Genomic DNA, 14,054 nt, shown 5'->3' with positions numbered 1-14,054 from the left:
TGGGACACTTAGTCCCTAAATGAGAGCTTAAGCTTTAGAATTTGGATCGTAGTCGGAGCAGTGTGAAGACGGCCTCAGAATGGAATTCCGTCAGTTCTGTTAGCCCCGTTGGGTGATTTTGGGCTTAGGGGCGTGTTCGAGATTGTGTTCTGGAGGTTCGTAGCTTATTTAGGCTTGAAATGCCGAAAGTTGAACTTTTGAAGTTTCCGGCTCGATAGTGAAATTTTGATATCGGGGTCGGAATGGAATTCTGAAAGTTGGAGTAGCTCCGTAGTGTTGAATGTGATGTGCTTGCAAAATTTCAGGTCATTCGGGCGAGGTTTTGATAGACTTTTTGATCGAAAGCGTAATTTGAGAGTTTTTGGAGTTCTTAGGCTTGAATCCGATGTTAAATTGGTATTGTGATGTCGTTTTGAGCGTTCCAAAGATTGGAACAATTTTGAATGATGTTTTAGGATTGGTTGGCATGTTTGGTTGAGGTCCCGGGGGCCTCGGGTGTGTTTCGGATGCTCAACGGGTCATTTTTGGAACTTAGAGAATTGCAGAAAAAGTTGTAGCAGTCAGTTCTGGTTTCCTTCTTCACGTTCGCAAGTGGGGTCTCTCATTCACTAGGAGGAGCTGGGGCTGGTGAAGGCTTAATGCTTTGCGTTCGCGAAGGTATTCACGCGTTCACAAGGCTGTGGGATATTATACCTACGCGTTCGCGAAGGTAGTCCCTCGTTCGCGCAGGAGGAGGGAAGTTGGTCATCACGTTCACGTCTTGGGCATCGCATTCGTGAAAGAGGAAAGCTGGACTAAGTGGAGTTGTGCTTCGCGAACGTGAGGGTCCTTCCGCGTTCGTGAAGAAGGATTTATCTGGGCAGAATATAAAATTTCAAAGTCGAGGATTTAGACATTTTTGTGAAAACTAGAGTTTGGGAGCTCGGATTTGATCAAGGTTTTGAGGGATTTTAAGAGATATCAATTGGGTAATGATTCTTAACTCTTTTTTGATTGTACCCCATTAATCTAAATATGAATTCATCATCTAATTTAGGATTTAGAGTGAGAAATTGGGGAAAATTTGGAGAAAGTTCTTATACCTAAATTTCGAGTTTTGATTGAGAATTTGACATTGGATTTGTATAATTTTGGTATAGTTAGACTCGTGAGAGTAAGAGAATTATGAAAATGTGAATTTTACCCGATTCCGAGATGTGGGTCCGAGGGCATTTTGGTCATTTTACCTAATTTTGCGTATTAGCTTAGAATTTATTTGTGGAATCAGTTACTTGAAGTTATATTTACATTATGCAATTGAATTTAATAGATTTGGGCCATTTGGAGTCGAGTTCTCGTGGCAAGAACGTGGTTTTGGGTTAATTTTGAGCCGGTTCGAGGTAAGTGGCTTGCCTAACCTAGTGTGGGGGAAACCCTCCCTCCTTAGGATTTGGTATTATTGATATTTGCAATGCCTTCTACGTAAGGTGACGAGTGCGTACTTGTGCTAATTGTTGAATTCATTAAGTAATTATAATTGTGTTTCTTTTCCTGTTTATACTACTTGCAATTTAAGCATGTTGTTAGTTTAGGGAAGCATGTCTAATTGACTTAATTGCTTTACTTGCTCAAACTGCCTTATTTGGATTATGTGCAACATGATAGGCTAGAGATACCTATTTTACCTTGGTATGGAATTTGAATTGAATTGTCTATTCTTCGGGTTGTTGCTATGTGTTTACTTTGGGACTATCCGGGAGATCTCCCTGCGTGTTTACTTTGGGACTACAGATTGATATTCCGGTAGATCTCCCTGCACATTTACATTGGGACTACGGGACTACACCCGGTAGATTCCCCTGTACTAGATATTTACATTTAGGACTACAGATCGAATTTCCGGTAGATCCCCGCACATTATGAGTTGGACAACGGGACTGCACCCGGGAGATCCACTAGATATTTATATTTGGGGACTACAGGACGGTGTCCTGAGAGATCCCCGATTTTTATCTCTATGTTGAGCTGTACTCCTTTCCGTGATTATTTTGTCTCTGTTATAGTTGCTATTGTTCTTCTATTCTGAGTCATTTCTTACTGTTGCACTTAGTTGTACTGTCTCATTCTATACTGTTATACCTTATATTTCATTTAATCTCAGTAGGGCCCTGACTTTCCTCGTCACTACCCGACCGAGGTTAGGCTTGGCACTTACTGAGTACCGCTGTGGTGTACTCATGCCCTTTCTGCGCATGTTTTTCATGTGCAAATCCAGGTACTTCCACTCAGTCTTATCACACTTGAGGCGAGGCGCTTTCGTAGAGACTTCGAGGTATATATTCCGCATCCGCAGACCGAAGAGTCCCTTTCTATTCTCAGTACCAGTATAGCCCTTCTATATTTTCCTTGTTGATAGATATTTCTGGAGTTAGAGCTTTTTATGTGAACTCTTAGCTTGTGATTCATGGGGTTCCGGATTTTGGGAGTGTTAGGTTGAGATTCTTGTATTGTTATATGCCAGGCGGCAACTTAAACACTGTTTCATTTTGTTATCTCGATTTTTAATTATTATCTTTCCGCAATTGTTTCTTTTCCGCATTTGTTAGGCTTACCTAGTCATAGAGACTAGGTGCCGTCATGATAGTTTACGGAGGGCGAACTGGGATCATGACAAAGCTAAATGTCATATTTCAACTGCTAATGCTCCAAATAAAATAAAGTTCATAATGAACAGAGTCTATGGCATGCATGAAGCATAATAGACTAATCAGTTCCATAGTAAACCTCCTTGAAGAAGGAGAGGAGCAATTGAGCAAATATTCAAGATGGTCATAATAAGGAGGCAAGTGCTCTAGAAGAACACCACGACATAACACTTCATAAGACCTCATGGGAGAGGCTCAGGTACTTGATAATAATGAGATAAAGAGATCTCAATAAGTTATGTCTTTATTGGGTAATAATGGAACCTACATAAATTGATCGTCGATGATATTGTTAATATAATGTAGAGCTCAATATTATTAATATTGACGAGGATCTTGAGCTCAAATCTATCATGAAATTTGGACAGATAAATGATTGGCCAAATGAAAAATACGCAATGAAAATTGACTTCACTTGAAAAATGTGAAGTTGGACGGATAGTCCCAACACCTGAAAGTATAAAGTCAATGGAGGTATAAATGTGTTCTTGTGCGAAAAGTTCAAGTCGATAAACATAAAGACAAATTGTGGCACAAGAAAATTAGTAATTATCCTCACATTGACTATATGAATATAGTCATTTCAGGTTTTAATCTGGCAATACATGAAAAACTTGATATGCTGTCATGACCTGGATTTGTCACCCTCGGGAGTCGTGATGGCGCCTACTAGTGAAAGCTAGGCAAGCCAATCATCCCAAATACTTCACCATTTTTTCCATTTTTAAATCCTTTAACAGTTTTGATTTAACATTATATAAGAAATGGAAATAAATAAGTAGAAGAACGAAACGTAACAATTTAATAAAAATTTCGATACAAATGCATAACACAACTACCCAGAACCGGTGTCACAATCTCACAGACTGTCTAGAAATACTACAAATAAGGGTCCAAAAGATAAATACAATGCCGTCTCTGAAATACATAGAAAAAACAGAATTGGAAAGATAGAAGGAGACACCAGGGCCTGCGGACGCCTGCAGGATTACCTCGGGTCGCCTGAATGGACTGAAGTTAGCAACCGCACAACGGTCCAAAAGCTGCAGCTTCGGGATCTGCACACACTGCAGAATGTAGTATCAGCACAACTGTCCCCATGTGCTGGTAAGTGCCTAGCCTAACCTCGGCGAAGTAGTGACGAGCCTAGGTCCGGACTGCCAAATAAATCTGTGCAGTTTAATTATATACAACGAAAGAATAAAAGTAGATATTTACAGTTAATGATGGGAGGGGGAAAACATGTTGCGGGGAGTATCAGATAACAACAGAATACCAATAGAGAAATGTAAAGAAAAACCATAACTCAACTGCCAATAAGAATAAGGAAGACAAACACAATATTCACTTCCATTTCTTTCTCGTTACGGCGTGCAACCCGATCCCAAATCATGTAATACCGTTGCGGCGTGCAACCCAATCCCATTTTATATAATACTATTGCAACATGAAACCCTATCCCATTTCATATATTACCGTTGCGGCGTGCAACCCGATCCCATTTCACATATTACCGTTGTGACGTGCAATCCGATCCCATTTCACATATCAGCATTGCGGCGCGCAACCCGATCCCTTTGCATATAATTCCGTTGCGGCGTGCAACCCAATCCCATTTCATATAATACCATTGCGGCATGCAACCCGATCCCGTTTCATATTCAACATCAATCATAAAAGAATCCCGACAAGGGAACAAGAGTATAACACAAACCTCCCGGCAAAGGAGACAATATCATAAGCAATAACATCCCGAAAAGGGAGACAATATCATAAATAATAACATTCCGGCAAGGGAACCAACAATGATAATCATCATATTAGGCATGGATAAATCACAACGGAGTCACAACAATTACAATACGAGACTCACGGACATGCTTGACACCGACGTATAGACACTCGTCACCATGTCTATACGTCGTACTCCACAATTAGTACATAGCAAAGAAGACACAATTCCTAATCTCTCAAGCTAAGGTTAGACCAAACACTTACCTCAATGCCACAAATACAATTCAAGCCTCAACTACCGCTTTACCTCTTATTTCCACCACCAATTCGCTTGTATCTAGCCACAATTTACTTAATAATATTAATAAATGCTAAATGGATCAATTTTAATGCATGAAAATAGGTTTTCAAATGATTTCCCCCAAAAGTCAAAAATCGACCCCGAGCCTACTTGATCCAAATACGAAATTCGAACCAAAACCCGATTACCCATTCACCCCCGAGCCCGAATATATAATTAGTTTTGGAATCTGACCTCAATTTGAGGTCTAAATCCCCAAATTTTAATAATCTTAGGTTTTACCCAAAATTCCCAAATTCCACCATGAAAACCCTAGATTCTAGGATGAAATCTTGTAAAACAATGTTAAGGAGTGAAAGAAATAAGTTAAAAATCACTTATTAGTGTTTTGGGGAAGAAAGAGTATTTGAAAAATCGCCTCTTATGTTTCAGGGTTTGTGAAAATTGAAAATAGCTGAAAAGTCCCGATTATATACTCCTCTCATACCCTTACCGTAGACCGCATAAAAAAAGGACCGCGACCGTGGAGCTCCACTGCGGACCGCGAAATATCGACCGCGACCGCGAAGACTTAGCCTTGCTCATCGTTGACCGCATAAATCCCACCGCGGTCACGAAGATCCTACCACGGCCGTGAAAATTCCATCGTGGACCGCGAAACCTGGCTTCAGAGACCTGCAACTGTCATGTTCTAAGTCTAAATGCACTCCGAGGCCTATCCAAAACTCACCCGAGCCCTCGGGGCTCCAAACTAATCATGCAGGCAAGTTTAAAAACATCATACAGACTTGCTCATGTGATCAAACCATCAAAATAACATCAACAATTACGAATTCAACCTCAAATTCATAAAATTACTTAAACACATTGAAATTTCCATTTTCTCTCAACTATAGGTCCGTTTTATACCAAACCACTTCAGATTCTTACCAAATTCCACAAAAACAACTTAATTATTATTTTAAATTTGTACCGGACTCCGGAACCAGAATACAGGCTCGATAACCTCAAGAATTACATCAATTCACTTCGAAAAACCTTTATATTTTCTAGAAAACAACTTTCTTTAAAAATTCAAATTCTAGGGTTTGGGACCTCGAAATTCAATTCCGGGCATATGCCCAAGTCCCAAATTTTACTACGGACCCTACGAGACCATCAGATCATGGGTCTGGGTCCGTTTACCAAGAATATTGACCAAAGTCAACTTTATTTAATTTTTAAAAGCTAATTTCCTTATTTCACTTAGTTTTCACATAAAAGCTTTCCGGAAATGTGCCCGGACTGCGCACGCAAATTAAGAAGAGATAAAAAGAGGGTTTTAAGGCCTCGGGACACTGAATTTTCTTGCAACACAAGTGATGACCCAAAGGTCATCACATATGCGTATAAGGAAAATCATTGAAGGATTTAAATTGCTCTGAAGCATATTAAGGTTTCTAAGAAATTTATTCAATAAAGCTTCAAAAATCCTTATATAGATTGAAACAATCAGGGCCCATGTGGTATAATCGTCTGAGTGAGTACATGTTGAAAGAATGGTACAAGAATGATTGAATTTGTCCTCGTGTTTTTATAAAAAGATCTAGATCTGAATTTGTTATAATCGCTATATATGTTGATGATTTAAATACCATTAGAACTCCTGGGGAGATTACTAATACAGTAGACTGTTTAAAAGAAAGAGTTTGAAATGAAAGATCTTGGAAAGATAAAAGTTTGTCTTAGCCTACAAATTGAGTATATGAAAAGATGTAATTTTTTCCATCAATCAACATACACTGAAAAGATTGTAAAGCGATTCTATATGGATAAAGCACATCCATTGAGTATCCCGATAATTGTGATATCACTCGATATAAATAAAGATCCTTCTTGGTCCTGAAGTACCATATCTTAGTGCAATTGGTGCACTGATATATCTTGCTAACACTACAAAGCCTAATATAGCTTTTTCAGCTAATATCTTAGCAAGATATTGCTCTGCTCCTACAAGGAGATATTGGAATGAAATTAAACACGTATTGCGGTATCTAAAAGGAACAACCAATATGGACTTATTTTATGGCAATGATTGTAATCCTGATCTTGTTGGTTTTGCCGATGCTGGGTATTTTATCTGACCATTGAGATAGAATACTTTGAGACTAGTAGTTAATATATATATTCTTGCAATGGAATTGTTATTGTGCTACGAAAAATAACATAGAGCGGGGCAGTTTAAAGTGAAATTATTGCCCATACCCGGCCCGCTGCCGTCAGCCCGAACAGTTGTGAGGGAAATTGAAATCATTCAAATCCCCCAAAATTCCCCTCTCCCCCTTTTTATTTTCCCACTTCACTTCTCCTCTTCCCCAAAACTCCCCCCTACCCCACCGGAAACATCACTTCTACGTGGCTCAGCCTCTCTCCGAAAGCCGCAGATTTTCCTCTTATTGGATTTAGGGCAATCACTGATGATTCGGAACTTGTACGATTCTTAGGTTTTGATTAAATCTCAGGTAAATCGCTATTGTTTCACTGCCCTAAATGCTAAATCAAATGAATTAAATAAAAAGCTTATAAAATATGTATATTACGATATATCAACATCGCTTGTGTGATTTTATTGATTGTAATAATTGTTGACCATTTTTTGGGTATCTGATTTCTGTGTTTTTCTTTTTGATTTGTGATATATAAAGAAACTATTTGTTAGTTAAAGTTAGAGAAGATGGCAAAGGTTACTGCTGCGGGTCCCGTACATCGATCAAATGCACTTAAGTTTGGTGGGGGTGGTGGTTCTAAGGTCACTGCCACCACAGTGAAACGAAAAACTCCATCTGAGTTACCCGCGAGTACCTCTTTTCCCGATTTATTTTTAGTCAGCTTTTTAAATATGAAAGTAGAATTCTTTATGGCTATATATGTAATTTAAATGAGATGAACATAAGAATGAGATATTATGTGATTACTTTGTGGGTGAAGAGAGCATTTGTTAGTTAGGCCTAGTATGTAAAACCTCACTCACTTGTCCATCAATTGGGCCTTGTATGAGATGATTATCTTAAACTTTAAACTTTACATTTTACGTTTAATGTGATAAGATAGCAACACAAATATTTATGCCTTGTTTTAGTTCACAAATTTCAAAAGTATGTATTTAAACTCTGTACCTAGTCAAACTAATCACATAAAATGGGACAAATGGAGTGGTTAGTAACCTCTTTACCTGTATTAAAACCAAGACTTTAACTTATATTCACTTACAATATAAAAAGTTTTTTACATTATACTTTTTACATTGCACTTTAACTTACCTATTATGGCAAGTTATTTACTTTATTTTCAAGTTACCAGACTAGACTTATTGTGGATAGTCACATGTTGTATTGATCATAACTTAATTGTGTAAAACAGTTTTACATTATCCATATAAGTGCACAAAAATTAAGCTCTAAACATTATTTCATTCCTCCATTACACTATCCATATTAGTGCATCGGACGCACAAGTTTCTTTTTGCTTTTATTTTGAAAGAAACTCTTACAATATAGTTGAAATTAAATGTATTGGTTAATTTACAATTAAAATTTGACAAAAACTATCTTTATTTTTGAATTTTGTAAGTAGAACAAATCTCTTACCATGGGCGTCCATGAGCATCTTTCTCTACAACACCAAACGGGCAAACACCGCACCCTTGTAGCTGTGAGCACTGACAATAGCTGAGGCCTGATGCACTGACAATAATGATTTCTATTGATGAACAAGGCTTGTGAAAGTGTTATAGGTAATTGAATATTGTAGAGCGTTGGCTTAAGTTGAGAATTTAGTTGTTGAATATTGTAGAGCATTGGCTCAAGTTGAGAATTGAGTTATGAAGTAAATGTGGAAAAGAGAAGAGGTTTATGATATTATCTCTCTTGCCGGGATGTTATTGCTTGATATTATCTCCCTTGCCGGGATGTTAGTATTCATGATATTGTTTCCCTTGCCGGGATAGTGTTGTTATGCTATTATTCCCTTGCTAGGATTTTATTGAAATATTATTGATTCCCTTGCCCAAATTGCTTGTGATTGTTGCCTGGGTGAGAAAGAGTGTTAAAGCACAAAGGGTGATGCTATGTATGTTTTCTTTGAGAGTGTTAATACACGAGGGTGATGCCGTGCCGATATTGTGAGGTAAAAGCACGAAGAGTGATGCCGTACCGCACGATGTACAATTTCGTGCCATGATATGAGTGATAATGCACAAAGGATCATTCCGTGCCATGATTATGTGAGGTAATAGCACGAAGGGTGATGCCGTGCCAATTTTATTGATTTTATGGTGAGAACGAGAGTAAAAGCACGAAGGGTGATGCCGTGCACTTGCTTTTGATTTCTGATTCTGGTTGATAATTGAATTTTGGTGTTCCTTATATTTATCTGCTGTTCTTCTGTTATTACATGATGTTCCCCGCAACATGTTTCTCCCTCCCATCCTTAACTATACATTTCTGCCTTTATTTTTTGCTATATATGATTTAATTGCACAGGTTTATTTGGTAGTCTGGTCCTAGCCTCGTCACTATTTCGCCGAGGTTAGGCTAGGCACTTATCAACACATGGGGTTGGTTGTGCTGATACTATATTTTGCACTGTGTGCAGATCTCGGTGTAATAACTTTTGGACCGCAGAGAGGGTGCTGTCTTCAGTCCATTCAGGCGACCCGAGGTATTCCTGCAGGCATCCGCAGGCCTTGGTGTCTCCTTCTATCTTTCAATACTGTTTCTGATAGGACCAAACCTATTGTTGTATGTGAAAGTAGACAAAACAAAAGAAAGAAAAATCAAAAAGAGATGAAAATATGATGTAAGCACTTACATCGACATTCTTGTGATGTAAGCGCTTACCTCGACATTCTTATGATGTAAGTGCTTACATCAGAATTCTTATGATGTAAGCGCTTACCTCGGCAGGGCATTCAAATGCCTATAAATAGGGGTCTACATTTTCATTTGTAGATCATTACAAAACTTCTTCTTTCTCTCTTCAATTAATAAAGAGCTATTCTTTGTGGCCGTGGAGTAGACAAAAGCTGCCGAACCACGTAAATCTTGTCTTGTCTTATCTTGTGCAATTTATTGCTTTTCTCTCTTAAATATCCTTTCCTTCTATTATCTTGACACGCTTTCCAACAACTAGTATTAGAGCACAGATAGTGTAATTCTAGTAGAAAAGTACAGTATTGGTGCAGGTACTATTCACAAGAATAGTGCGACACTATTGATCATTGTTACTATTCACATAAATTGTTTTTGTGAAAAATGGCATCGAAAGAAGGGAAGGTTAAGATTGACAAGTTCAATGGCAAAGATTTTGGATTCTAAAAAATGCAAATAGAGGACTATTTGTACTAGAAAAAATTACACTTACCTCTGACCGAGGTGAAACCGGAGACTATGTCCAAAGCGGATTGGGATCTATTAGATCGTCAAGCTCTTGGTGTGATTCGTTTGACACTAACACGAAATGTGGTGTTTAACATAATTAACGAGAAGACCACTGCAGGCCTGATGAAGGCGTTATCAAATATTTATGAGAAGCCATCTGCTTCAAATAAAGTCTACTTGATGCGTCGATTGTTCAACTTAAAAATGACAGAAGGTGGATCAATCACGGAATATATCAATGAGTTTGATACAATATTAACTCAGTTGCGTTCTGTTAATATAACAATTGATGACGAAATCAGGGCGTTGATTCTACTATCATCTCTACCGGAGAGTTGGTCTGCAACAGTAACTGCAGTTAGCAGTTCATCAGGAAGTACCAAACTCAAATTGAATGATATTAGAGACTTGGTTCTAAGCGAAGATATTCGCCGAAGAGAATCAAGTGATTCCCTAGGATCTGCTTTTAGTACCGAAAGCAGGGGAGAATCAACCAAAGAGGACAGAGTTATGGTCGTGGCAGATCAAAGTCAAGGAGAAGAGGACAATCCAAAAATCGTAAGGACATTACTTATTGGAATTGCGATAAAAAAGGTCACTACAGTAGCCAGTGTAGAGAACCAAAGAAGAAGAAGGAAGAAAATTCAGCAAATGTAATTGCTGAACAAGTCGGTGATGCACTAATTTGTTGTGCAGACAGTCCAGTCGAATCTTGGATTCTGGACTCAGGTGCATCCTTTCACTCTACATCATGCAAAGAATTATTGCATAATTATATTGCTGGAAAATTTGGGAAAGTTAATCTAGCAGACGACGAACCTCTCGACATTGCCGGAAAAGGTGAAGTTCATATAAAGACTTCACAAGGCACATTATGGAAATTCCAAAATGTACAACATGTTCCTGGCCTCAAGAAAAATCTGATATCTATGGGTCAGATTGATGATGAAGGATATACAATAACATTCAGCAACGGATCGTGGAAGATAACTAAAGGGAATTTGGTTGTGGCACGAGGCTTCAAAAGGGGAACACTGTATGCAACTGCAATAGAAAGAGATACTATATCAACAGTTGATCATGTTCGTGATACAACATTGTGGCAGCGGAGGCTCGGGCATATGAATGAGAAGGGAATGAAGCTTTTGGAATCCAAAGAAAAGTTACCAAACCTAAAACATCTTGAATTAGGTTTGTGCGAAGATTGCATTTACGGGAAACAAAAGAGAGTTAGTTTCTCAAAGGTGGGAAGGACGCCAAAGAAAGAGAAGCTGGAACTAGTGCATACAGATGTGAGGGGACCAACTCCTGTAACTTCTCTAGGAGGCTCACGCTATTATGTCACCTTCATTGATGATTCCACAAGAAAGGTATGAGTTTATTTTCTGAAAAATAAATCTGATGTGTTTGTCACCTTTAAAAGATGGAAAGCTGAAGTTGAAAATCAGACAAATCTAAAGTTAAAATGTCTAAAGTCTGACAATGGAGGAGAGTATGATAGCCAAGAGTTCAAAGCATTTTTCTCGGAGAATGGGATCAGAATGATCAAGACAGTTCCTAAAACATCGGAACAAAATGGTGTTGCTGAGAGGATGAACAAAACCCTCAATGAACGAGCCAGAAGTATGAGAATACATTCTGGATTGCCGAAGTATTTTTGGGTCGAGGCTGTTAACACGGCAACTTACCTCATAAATAGGGGACCCTATGTACCGTTGAATTTTGAAATTCCCGATGAGGTATGGACAGAAAAGAAGGTAACTCTCTCACATCTGAAATTTTTTGGTTGTGTTGCTTATGTGCGTGTAAACTCTAATAATAAAGATAAGCTTGATCCTAAAGCCAAAAGACTTTTCTTTATTGGCTATGGTGATGATAATTTTGGTTATCAGTTTTGGGATGATCAGAATAGAAAGATCCTAAGACACAGGAATATCACATTTAATGAAAATGTGATGTACAAGGACAAGCTTGAAGTAGAACCAACCAACACCAGCAAACAGACAATGTCTGAAATAGTTGAGTTAGAAGAAATCTCAAAAAATAAAGTGGCTAGAGGGATTACAACTGATTCTGAAATTGAAGATGAAGAACCAAAAGCCTAATTTGAAGAAGAACTAGAAGCCGAACCTAGATCAGAACCAGAACCGGAACCAGAGATAGAATCAAATGCAGAACTAAATCTGGAATCAGGACCTGAATAAAATTCGGATTCTGTTACTCATGAACCTACATTGAGGAGATCTAAAAGAGTCACGAATACTCCAGATAGGTTAACTCTCTATCTTCACTATTTACTTCTTACTGATGTTGGAGAACCAGAGCATTTTGTTAAAGTAATGCTGGTGATAGACTCTGATAAGTGGAAGCTAGCCATGAGAGAAGAGATGGATTCTCTTCAAAAGAATAAAACATGGATACTTACGGAGTTACCAAAAGGAAAGAAGGCATTGCAGAACAAGTGGGTGTACAGAGTCAAGGAAGAGCATGATGGTAAGAATAGATACAAAGCACGATTAGTAGTAAAAGGCTTTCAGCAGAAGGAAGGAATTGACTACACTGAGATCTTCTCTCCTGTAGTCAAATTAACTACTATCAGGTTGGTGCTAAGTATCGTAGCTGCAGAAAATGTGCATTTGGAGCAGCTAGATGTTAAAACTGCTTTCTTGCATGGTGACCTTGAAGAAGACATCTGCATGAAGCAACCTGAAGGTTTTCAAGTTTTTGGTAAAGAAAACCTTGTGTGTAAGTTGAAGAAGAGTTTGTATGGTTTGAAACAAGCTCCTCGACAATGGTACATGAAATTTGATGGATTCATGCATAATAATGGTTTCACACGATGTGAGATGGACCGTTGCTGTTATATCAAAAATCTTGATGAATCCTATATCATTTTACTATTGTACGTTATTGATATCCTAATTGTAGGATCTAGCATAAATAAGATCAATTTGGTTAAGCAACAACTGGCGGAGGAGTTTGAAATGAAAGACTTAGGACCAGCTAAGCAAATGCTTGGGATGAGGATTAGCAGAAATAGGTCGGAAGAAACCTTAAAATTGTCTCAAGAAAAGTACATACAGAAGGTACTAAGCAGGTTCAGTCTTCATGATGCAAAGACCAGAAGCACTCCACTCGGAATCCATCTAAATCTGTCAAAGAACCAACCACCTAAGACAGATGAAGAAAGGAAGTACATGTCCAAAGTTCCGTATGCTTCAGTAGTAGGAAGTTTGATGTATGTTATGGTTTGCACTAGACCTGACATAGCCCATGCTATTGGAGTTGTCAGTAGATACATGTCAGATCCAGGAAAGGAGCATTGGGAAGGTGTAAAATGGATATTGCGATATCTCAAAGGCACCTTAGGTATGACACTTTGTTTTAAAAAGAGCAATATTATCTTACAAGGTTTTGCTGATGCAAATTTAGGCGGCGATCTGGATAGTCAAAAAAGTACCACGGGCTACATGTTCACCTTGGGTGGTACTGCTGTTAGTTGGATGTCCAGACTTCAAAAAAGTGTTGCTCTATCTACCGCTGAAGCAGAGTACACGGCAATCTCAGAAGCTGGAAAAGAGATGATTTGGCTCAAGAATTTTCTTAAAGAGCTAGGTAAAGTGCAGGACAATTGTGAGCTTTTCAGCGATAGCCAAAGTGCAGTTCATCTTGCCAAAAATCCAGTGTTTCATGCAAGATCGAAGCATAACCAGTTGAGGTATCATCATATTCGAGAGTTGATAAGCGAAGGAACTCTTTCCCTGCAGAAGATACCAGGATCAAAGAACCCGTCAGACATGTTGACCAAAATTGTCGGTGTTGACAAACTGAGGCTGTACACTACCTTAGTTAGCCTTCAAGACTGATAGAGTGAAGGCGCCACCAGAGAATAGCAAATCTTTCTTTATTTTCTTTCTT

This window comes from Nicotiana sylvestris, chromosome 11 (assembly GCF_000393655.2).
Source record: "Nicotiana sylvestris chromosome 11, ASM39365v2, whole genome shotgun sequence".
NCBI lineage: Eukaryota > Viridiplantae > Streptophyta > Magnoliopsida > Solanales > Solanaceae > Nicotiana > Nicotiana sylvestris.
Note: the sequence above shows the minus strand (reverse complement) of the source record.